This window comes from Argiope bruennichi, chromosome 1, assembly GCF_947563725.1.
Source record: "Argiope bruennichi chromosome 1, qqArgBrue1.1, whole genome shotgun sequence".
Lineage (NCBI taxonomy): Eukaryota > Metazoa > Arthropoda > Arachnida > Araneae > Araneidae > Argiope > Argiope bruennichi.
In genome coordinates, this window is record NC_079151.1 from 79,456,802 (window position 1) to 79,468,740 (window position 11,939).

Below are 11,939 nucleotides of genomic sequence, written 5' to 3' on the forward strand. Positions count from 1 at the left end.
ATTTTGATTATCATATAATTCATTCATAATATTATAAAGGCCTTCAGTCATAACGTAATATGTATCTCTCTCATTTTCTGTTAGCACCCGTAGAATTTATGCTTTAAATTAAAGTGGAAAGAATTAATCTTCAATTAATATAATAATATTTTTTACTGAAACAAAGCATTTTTTTATAATCTGATTACTGAAAATAGAGTCACTCAGCGTTTAAACTTTATGGGCACAAAAGAATATCTTTTTTAATTTATGTAATATCTCAAGAATTGGTCAACAAAATTTTCTTAGATTCATTATGCTGATCGATTCATTAACAATGTTTAAATTTAAATGCAACAAACACTAAGAAAATAAAACGAATCGTTTAAAATAAACGGTGGAAAACAGATTTTAAAAAAACTACTTAAAAAACGATGTACTTAAAACTATAAGCATATACAAAAAATATATAACTAACATAAATACAATTTACTTACAAAAGCATGGAACTAACCCAAAAATAATTTAAATCATCCATTGATAACGTTGTCATGGCAACAATCAGAACAGAATGCGCATGCGTGAATTTTCTTCGCTGGTTACGTAACGCAAATACGTGATTTTTTTCTACGCCAGTTGGGGTAACGCTATGCGGATTAGAAATTTTTAATTTCCTTTATTCTGTTTTATTTTAATTCAAAAGTACTTCAGAATGAATATGAAAGATCGATTCATTAACAATGTTTAATTTTAAATGCCTCAAACATTAAGAAAATAAACAGAACCGATTGAAATAATCCTCCGAAAAAGTTTAACCCTAGCCTCATTACTGTTGGGAGAAAAAAAATCTGAAGCCTTTCTCGGAAAGTGGAAGATTTTTTTGGCGGAAAAGTTGGCGGTGGGGAAAATGGAAGATTTTTTTGGCGGGAAAGTTAGTTTTTAATTAATAATTAAAATTCTAATTAAAAATTCGAAAAAAGGAACCCCAGGTGCACATTCCCAACCTCCAAGGTATGCATGTACCAAATTTGGTAGCTGTATGTCAAACGGTCTGGCCTGTAGAGCGCCAACACACACACACACACACACACACACACACACACACACACACACACACACACACACATACACACACACACACACACACACATTGAGCTTTATTATAAGTATAGATAGATAATAGTAAATTAACTTTTTAACTTTTCTGAAAATTAATTTTAAATTGGAAGTCAACTAATTTAATATAAATACTATGAATGCAATAGATAATTCATTAAGTCACCGAAAATCAATAGAATATTAAAAAAGCAATTCTTTAAGAACAAAATATGGTTATTGACAAAACACATAATTTTAATATTAGTGTAGTAACTGACTTCACTCGTATTATCTCTAAAGATCATGCTTCAAAAATGTTCATCAAAATTTCCAAATGAAAAACAAAATTATGAACTTTAAAACATAAATATGTTCTTTAAGGCAGTTGAGTTTCTAGGGAAAAAAGGAGAACTTTCTGAACTTGACAACTTTTGCATTCCTTTTAACAGCATTAAGTTAATTATACTCAAGATACAGTGATTAGCATAATGTGTGATAATTAATTTTCCCTCAAGATTGAATGATTTTCGGTAATTACTTCCTTTAAAATTAATGCTAATTTTGTTAGCAGAATATTTATTTTCTGTGAGATATTATATTAGGAAATAAGTAACATTTCATATGGTTGGTAAGGAATAGTTTAATATTTCTTTCAGTAAAGAGAACTTAAAAGAATATTTCACGAATTGATGAAGTTATAACCTAAATAATATTCTAAACTTGACATGGAACCTATATTTATTATTTGTATAAATCCTTTGTAGTTTTTTTAAAATTAAAATGTGTTTAATTCAATTATATTGATATCTTACTTGAGAAATGAATAACTTTTGAACCAATTTAATAATTAAATTCTATTAGTAAAAATAAATATGAAAAAAAAATCAAGATATCATTAAAAATATTAAGATTCAAATGAGTAATACTGAAACGATATCGGAAGCAATAATATCCGTCCATAATATGAAGGATTAAATATTTATCCTAACTACAATATAAGTCAATAATATGGCCATGAACATTATTTAGAAGAAAAACATTTTAAGAAAGACGTTTGATTTTAAAACATAGAATCAAACGTCTTTCTTAAAATGTTTGTCCATAAATTAAATCGAACTTTTACAATTAAAGTTCTATATTTTTGTTAACTATCTTTTAATTATTATTTGCATCTTGAAATTTTTAGCATGCATAACAACAGCAATATTTATTCTTAAAATATCATGTTTTTCTTAATAGGGATTTTTTAACTGAATTTTTTTTTTAAATATTTACAAATCATATACATTATTTGACAAAAGTATTTTAATTAAAAGAATATAAAAAAATTGACTTAGGTTTTCAACTGATCAAGAATTAAAAATAATAGAGATTCTAAAGTTACTGAGTTAAAAAAAAAATATTGTTTTGCAACTGAATTTTCCTTTATCTTTCATAATAATAGACAGATTCCTTTTAAATATAGGTTCATTTCTTTAAAATGTAATGAAATATTGTAAATGCTTATCTAAAAAAGTAATTAATTAAAAATGGAATAAGAATAATGCAAACGATTTGAGTAATACTTTTTTGTATTTTTAAATAAATTACCTTATCTTAAAATGAAATTTAAACGATTTATTCTTTTTATATCTTTCTTCATTCCTTAACTTTATCCAATGAATACTGCTAAATGTTTTTCAGCAGGAGTTTATTATTTGTTCTTAACGCACATTTCTATTTTATAGCAGTAAAAAAATAATTTCCTAAATAGTTTTATAATAAAATATTACCCAAATATCTAATTATTTTTTAAAAATAAAGAATGGAGAGACATTCTATTTCAATGTTTATTTTTTGTGTAAATATTTTGAACTGAAAGAAGATTCTAAAATTGCATAGAATTAATAATTTTTAAAATTCATTAAGTTAATTTAAAAAAAGTTAAGTTTGAAAGAAGTCAAATTCAAAAAATAATTAGTTATAACTTCTATAAAAATCAGTAAAGCTTTTAAAGAATTTTTTGGTACGTAAAGAATGTCGTATTAAGTTATGTCGTAAATTGTTTGGTAAGTAAAGAATGTCGTAAATTATGATAATGAACTATAATTTTTCTAACCACAAGATATTTTCTTTTACATAGTTTTCATTCTACATATTGAAGCAATTTCTGTAAACGTTTGGTCAATAAAAAAATAGATTTTTATTATTAAAAGGAAAATATAATACATCGGAATTCAAAACCATTTCTGACAGAAATACAAGCTAGAATCCTGAAATTATTACTGAATTAGAAGAATTTTGAAGTTTAATAAATTAATTCTTATTATTCACAGCAAAATTATTTTTGGAGTAAATTTTAATAACATGAAATATGATTTTTTACGATAATTTATTATCATGTGACAACATGATGTTGTTTTGACTTGAGGTTTTTAAAGCAATTTGAAGGCAACAATTTGTTGAAACCTCGAAATGCGTAGGCAACAAATTGGAGATTTATCCTTTTTATTTTGGAGTCGGCTTTGGCGGTATAGCTGTGGAAATCTCTATCGTCTGCTAATGTAGTTTTATTTTGGAGTCGGCTTTCACAGTATAACTTTGGAAATCTCTATCGTCTGCTAATGTAGTTTTATTTTGGAGTCGGCTTTCACTGTATAGTTTTTCTATTATCTATCGTCTGCTAATGTAGTTTTATTTTGGAGTTGGCTTTCACTGTATAGCTTTTGAATTATCTATCGTCTGCTGTCGTAGTATTTTCCTTGGCAATCACAGTGTTATTGCCTAACTCACGCAACGTTTTTTAAAAATAAACTAAACAAGTTAAAATATTGATTGTTTAATCGATAAAGATTGTTGGTTCAGGGATAATTTCAATTTATTAAAATAAGGTGTATTAGAAAATAATGCAGAAGGTTGTCATGTTTGGCGATTTTTCTACAGTTACAACTAGATTTAAAAAATATACATTCTCTGAATTCTTACGAATTGTCTTAATTAATTTAAATCATTAACAAATTTAAACCGGTTTGAAACAATCAAGAGACTATCAGATTACGCATGCGTCGATATTTAGAAAAACGATGTTTTTTTTTTGTTTTTTTTCCATTTTTTATATATATATATATATATATATATATATATATATATAAAGAGAGAGGGGGGGGGAATAGAGACCGATAGAGAAGTCTCCTGATTGTTTCAAACCGGTTTAAACTGGTTGAAAGTTGATAAGTTGAAATTTGCGATCGTAGATTTCATTTTTTTTAAATTAATTCCTGTTAATACTACTGTATTTAAAACACTTACTTATCCTTGATATTTTTAAAATAAAACTAATAAAAGAAATCGTGTTCATACAATTATGACTTGAATAAGTGATACAACGCTATGAAAGAATATTACTAAGAGTGTTTAATGACATCAGTTCCTGGCATAAAATATATTCAATTACTTTACATTGCTTTCAATGCATGTGTGAAATGCAAGATATTTTGATTTCAAGTTGACCAATTTATAAAACTTTAATTTTATTAACGGATACAGAACTAAGTACAAAATCTCGTCATACTAAAAAAAAGAACATAAGTTTTCGCAATTCATTTTTAACTGCTATGATAAGAGCTATTTTTGATTTTTATAGTTATTAAACTTTAAATTATAAATGTCTCAGTATGAATAAGTTTGAAATTATAATTTACTAAAGAGTCACGTAAGAGTTTTATCGCAAATAAAAATATATTCTAGTCATATACGAGATCATACCATAATGAATCTGACGATATTCCAAGTTTGTAAAATAGAATTTCGATGCTTCAACTTACTAGCCTCATTGTAACGAAGTTATGTAGCGTTAACATTGAATATTCCTTGACATTCTATCTGAGCTCAATAATATAATTTTATCATTTCTTCGTCCTTATTTAACTCATTTAATTTTATATTGCTTGAGAATAATAGATAAAAATATTTCGTGTATTTGGAGCGTTTATGCGATTTAAAAAATGAAGAACAATGAATTTGTTTGAAATTTGTCATAAGACTGAAAAACTTTTTTACTGAGGGATTGCGACAAGAAAATGGAAAGATCAATTTTAGCAAGCCACTATGCTGTGATAAGACATTTCAAATCAGGCATAAAATCTATCCAAAACTGGATATTATTTTTTTGATATTCTCACCAAAAAATGTGTCTGTACTTTGATTTATGTAAATCGTCATTTAAATTTCCAGAAAATTATTTGGAATAAGCAACAGTTGATTTCACATTATTTTTATTCATAATCTCCGAGCACATTGCATAGAAGCATAATTTTCATAAAGTATCTTGACTCATTATCAAAACATGAATCGTGTGACTATTATAGTCTGTGTATTTTCTGTATGATGTTCAAGGTCACATTTTCTACCTCGTAACTGGTTGTCTTCCTCGCAACGCTGAGGCAGATAATAGTGTCACTCTTTTTTTTACACAGCTGTTAAGGTATTCCATAGGTAAGGTATTCCCGAAGTATACTGGCGTGGAAAGAAAGCTAGCTTTGTCGAAACCATAGCAACGGAGAAGGAGAAAGAGTGAAGAGTAGGGAAAACGAGTGTCCTTGAAACGCCTACAGAAATTACACAAACTATAGTCAAGGTATACTGGATCATTCAAACTTGGATATAAATAAATCATTGCATTCCGAATTTAAGCAATCATTTTTTTCCTCCTAAGTTGAAATCCTAATTGAAATTTTAATATCTCAAACAAAAGAAGAGAGAGCTGAAAATTCACCATAAGATTTATTAACAGTTTCATTTCGCGATTTATCCCTGACACGTCATCAATAGTATTCGAATTTACATTTTAGATGCTTTTTTCCCAACTGATTGAAACAAAAACTTGACACAAAACATATAATCACAAAATCCCATATCATATTTGATATATTTAAGTAATTCCATTTTTGAATTATCGCGTTTTCATATTTCTAAATTACAGAGTGAAAGAGAGTCAAATCCTTATTAGATTTGGCTCAAATTTTGATGGGAGTTAAGGGTATAGATGTTAACTCTGCATGCTGAAATTTTTCAATCTATCAATTCTCGTTTTGTAGTTATTGTATTAACTTTTATCCGAACAGCCAGACAGGCAGATTTCCTTTGAAAGGATTTTGTTCAAAATTTAATAGAAATCTTCGAATTCGACATATAGATCATTTAGAGAAATTTCATCCGTCTAGCTCAAGGAATTTTTGAGTTATCTTTATCTCAGGCACAGAGATTTTCCAAAAATATGTTTTTATCACTCGGCGATATCTGAAACCTGAAGATTCGTCGAAATTTCAAATTCGAATTTTTTGACAATTATCTTACTTTATCCATCTATATCTATATCTATATCTATACTTATAATAAAGCTCAATGTGTGTGTGTGTGTGTGTGTTGGCGCTCTACAGGCCAGACCGTTTGACATACAGCTACCAAATTTGGTACATGTATAACTTGGAGGTCGGGATTGTGCACCTGGGGTTTCTTTTTTCGAATTTTTAATTAGAATTTTAATTATTAATTAAAAACTAACTTTCCCGCCAAAAAAATCTTCCATTTTCCCCACCGCCAACTTTTCGCCAAAAAAATCTTCCATTATCCCCAGCGCCAAACGAGAAAAGCTTCAGTTTCTTTTTTCTCCAGTAATGAGGCTAGGGTTAAAATTTTTCGGCGGATTATTTCAATCGGTTCTGTTTATTTTCTTAATGTTTGATGCATTTAAAATTAAACATTGTTAATGAATCAATCTTTCAGATTCATTCTAAAGTACTTTTGAATTAAAATAAAACAGAATAAAGGAAATTAAAAATTTCTAATCCGCATAGCGTTACCTCAACTGGCGTAGAAAAAAATCACGTATTTGCGTTACGTAACCGGCGAAGAAAATTCACGCATGCGCATTCAGTTCTGATTGTTGCTATGACAACGTTATCAATGGACGATTTAAATTATTTTTGGGTTAGTTGCATGCTTTTGTAAGTAAATTGTATTTATGTTAGTTATATATTTTTTGTATATGCTGATAGTTTTAAGTACATCGTTTTTTAAGTAGTTTTTTTAAAACCTGTTTTCAACCGTTTATTTTAAACGATTCGTTTTATTTTCTTAGTGTTTGATGCATTTAAATTTAAACATTGTTAATGAATCGATCTGCTCATAATGAATCTAAGAAAATTTTGTTGACCAACTCTTGAGATATTACATAAATTTAAAAAGATATTCTTTAGTGCCCATAACGTTTAAACGCTGAGTGACTCTATTTTCAGTAATCAGATTATAAAAAAATGCTTTGTTTCAGTAAAAAATATTATTATATTAATTGAAGATAAATTCTTTCCACTTTAATTTAAAGCATAAATTCTACGGGTGCTAACAGAAAATGAGAGAGATACATATTACGTTATGACTGAAGGCCTTTATAATATTATGAATGAATTATATGATTATCAAAATTTGAAGTTTTAAAATATTTTGATGAAGAAGCTATTAAAGTAGAAATTGCATAAAATATTTAATTATTAAAATTTTAACGAACATTAAGATTGGCGAACCGGCTGGTCGCCAAAGGCGGCTAGTATTAAATATATGAGAAACTAAAAAGTATCCTAAGGACCGTTTCCTTATTGGAAAACACATCCCAAGATAAAAGATTTGTATGAATCGAAAACGAATATGTTTGTAGATGGCAAATCTTATTCAAATATCAGCTATAGATTTATCGTATAAGTTCAATTATTTTCGGACAAACAGAACAATTTAAAGAGATCCTGCTGTAATACGAGTTTATAATAAATTCCATAACAATTAAAGCGATAATTATATTATTTATATGGATACTATATTCAATTTTAGGATATACACAGCTTATCAAGCTCTTTTTGGATCAAGTTTTCTGCATGCTTTTCTAAAATTTGTTTTTATTGCTTGGTTGTTTTTAGTGTATAAAATCTAATAGAAACTCTCTATGTTTTGGAAAAATATATGAAGCTATTATAGGTTATTTTGATCAAAGCCATTTTGCTATAAGAGTTTTTCCATTAATTGATACTGAGAAGTAATTAGGATATAATACACCTAAATGCGAAACTTAAAATGGCAATAAACAGTGTAAGAAATTCTAAGGATTCTCCTAAAAATAAAAGAAGGTACATAAGCCTCTTCCTATTTCATACTAATTGCAAAAGGTTATATCTAAAAATACTTGCCATTATTGAGAAATAGCTTTTTATCGATGTTTTCATCTTCGAAAACTCTTTTCTTCTCTTCTTATTTCTCACTAATTACAAAAGTTTACAATAAAAACATCCGTTTTTATGGAGAAATTAGCTTTATCATTGCTTACAATCTTAGAACACTATTTTTTCGATATACAAAATAAAGAAGTAAAACATTTCATCTAGAAAAAGATTTATAAAATATCATCATATTTTTCTTATTAAAATTGTTGATGTTGGAAATTGATTGACATAATAATAGAACAATAAATATCCGATTACCTTTCTTTCTTTATGTTTTTGCTATTTTCATAAATAAAAGCTTCGCAAAATTTAATTTAAATGTCTATGTAAATTAATTTATAAAAGATTTTACATTTTTTTGTTCCATAAATCAAATATTTAATTTGTGTGACGCTTAACTTTATACTTAATTTTAAAAGGAAATTAATAAACTTGACTGTCAACTTTAGTGGTTTTCCAGAAGTCTTTACTATATGCTTCTATTTCTTGTTTGTTTTCGTCATGTAGTAATTTTTGATTCTGCAAATAGTTAATCAATGCAAAAAAATTAATAATATTACTCTACATTTGTAATTAATTGATAAATATAATAGACATTTTCTACTTTAAAAAGAGCTTTCAAAAATATGATTAATGAGACGATAGATTAGTTACAAAGCTAGTAAAAGCGACTTATTATCATTAGACAATTCTACAAGAATTGTAATAATTTTTAATAGACGGGCAGAACTGACAATAAGTGATTAATATTTAAAGCAGATAAATTATATTAGAGTTAGTAAATGAATAAATAGTAATGTATTAAGAAATAATTTGTATTTTCTCCAAAAATATAATTAATGCAACAAATAAAATAGGCAGAAAAAAAAACAATCTATAACACTCATAAAACTTTATCATTCATAAAAAACAATTACAATGACATATTTTTACTAACTTAACTCGAATTTTATATTTGGACACCTAAAATTTCTGGAAGTGCTAAAATAAAATCAAAATAACAGTGATTGAAGGCATGCAAAATGCCATCAAGCTAAAAATAATTGCATACAGCTCTAAATATACAAAGTATTTTCTTTAAACATACTAATAGAATTGAATCATAATTTGTTCATACAAGTGAAGAAACGTTAATATTTTAAGAAATAATTTTTATTTTTGGCAGAAATATGATCTGATGCCATTAATAAAATAGGTAAATTTTTCTATAATATTCATAAAATAAATTAAATGGAGGAACTTAACATTCATAAAATATGCAATTACAACGACATATTTTTTATATGTTAATTTGAATTTTATATTTAGCTACCCAAAATTCCTGATAGTTCAAAAATAAAATCGAATAAACTAAATCATTAACGACACACAAAATGACATCTAGTTAAAAATAACTTCATGTAGCTGTAAAGATACGAAGTATTTTTTTTAAGAATACTAATTGAGTAAATCATGATTTGTTCGGCTTTTTTTTATATAAGGTAAAGCAAATTCCTATTTACATTATGTCTCAGCAGTTTCGAACACAATTCTATGATAGAGCTATTTTTAAAACTTAAGCAAAAAACCATCTATTTACTATCGCAACAAATAAATTTAGAATTCTTATATAACATTTAATTCATTCATTTCTTCTACATGAAAAACAACATCAAAGCATATCAAAAAAACTCATTTAACATACCGAATTTCTTTAGAACACTTAATAATGTTTCTTAAAAATAACAATTGAATAATTTATCACAGCTCCAGCATATGGCAAAAATGTTATAAGGGTGACATTCTGAAGAAATAATAATAAATATTAGGACGATAAATCCGCATTACTCCACAATTCACACCTGGCAACACTATGCCCACCAGTTTCTTCAAATGCTATACCCTTCATAAATAATGGGGGGGAAAGCTACCAAAAAAAGAACGATGTTGCTCTCTAATATCTTTGATAGATAGTGTCCCAACCAAAAGAAAGCGTAAGCACCTTCTTCCATCGTCATCCAATTCTCCTATTCTCCTTCTGACGGCGTGCTTTTCTATTCTCATTATTTCAGGCAATCAGTCAACCGATGACGACCTAGACAACCTTCCCGGCTGGGCTGTCGAGATCCCTTTCAAATACCGGCGCCAACTCCCAGAAAGAAAGACAAGTGAAAAAGGAGTTCCATGAAAGTGGAGAGTATGGAAGAAGGAGAGTGAGAGAGAGAAAAAAAAATTGCATGAGGACGCTCGCAGTTTTTTTTACCAGAAATTTTCCAGCTAGCTCTTCCTATTCCAGCACCAGCACACGTCGTCATGGAAACGAAAGGTGAGAGGAAAACTCAAGAAGAAAAAAAAAAGAAAGAAAGAAATTGGGAGAAATGAAATTCCAGGTTTTTATAGGTCATGCGAAAACTTCCGGAGGGTAAATTTGGAATGTGGACGTGTGCAAGTCGTGATGGAGACAGAAATGTGATAACGCCACAGAGGATGTGTATATGGTTGCCTTCTTTCTACAGATTGAATTTGCATTATTTAGATGTTAGCAAACTGAGATTTTTCATGAAAAATCGAATCAGATGTACCTGTTGTTTGTTAAAGAACCGTGAGAAAAATATGCATGCTGAACTATATCCAGTGATACTTCAGAATATTCTAGTCGCTCTAAAATTCAATATAGACATTTTCGAGTAAAATGGAAATGCATTGCCTTTTTTCAGTTCTATATATGCTTGTATTTATTGACTCAATGAAGATACAAGAAAATTCTAAAGCATGTAACTTTTTTAATGAAATATATTGTGGAAATGTTTCTAAGCTGCACTTTTTTAACTTCAGAGAGTTCATGAACTTTCTCTTGAACAAAATGTTCTTAACTTGGTAAATACACACACACATTCATTTGAGATTGGCCTTATAGCGACTTATTTACTAATTTGTTAATTATAAAAGTATATCGTCTTAATTATATGCAAGTAATATAAATTTAGCAGCTATTAAAATTATATTCCTAAACAATTCACAATTATCTACTTTTTCTTATTTGTGCATGGGCGTTTTTAAATAACCTGGACACATCATCCTATACGCCATTTTAAGATACAAATTCTTGGCCATTGCACAAAACAAATAGTAAACTGAATTTTAAAACAAAATACTAATTACATTATAAATAGTAAATCCTAAAACGAGCTTAAATTATTTTTATTTTAATAGTAAGATACTTATTCGTAGATTTTTCTCAAAATAATGGGTCTGAAATTCATGAAATAATAGTTAGTTTCTAATTCCACAATTGAGTTTAATCATGGGTTCTATCATGAGATAGAAATTATTATTTTTTCATTTCTTGTAAAAAAACAAATGAATGAATATAATATATAATAACTTTGCCGAAAATCCAATTTGTATACCTGCTTTTATAACGATTTATTTCAATGAAATGTGTTTGAGACTGACTATGAGCAAATAAAATACTTGATTCAAAAAGTTAAAAAAATCAATATTTGATCCAGAAAATACATTTCTTTATGATAAGTTTAATCTGCGAGATATGCAACACCTAATGAATAATGTTAATATTGCAAATAATGGTTAATGTCAAATTAAGAGAGAAAGATTATATTCGAATATCGTTTT

General features: G+C 27.5%; 1 protein-coding gene across 1 annotated transcript in view; it reads left to right on the top strand.

Annotated features, from left to right (window-relative positions):
* Positions 1-10,974, top strand: part of LOC129981047 (cell adhesion molecule Dscam2-like) — a 268,212-nt gene extending 257,238 nt beyond the window's left edge. The window contains exon 29 of the mRNA XM_056091664.1: positions 10,376-10,974. The gene's annotated coding sequence lies outside the window, so the exon portion shown is untranslated. The remainder of the gene's footprint in view (positions 1-10,375) is intronic.
* The last annotated feature ends 965 nt before the right edge of the window (positions 10,975-11,939 follow it).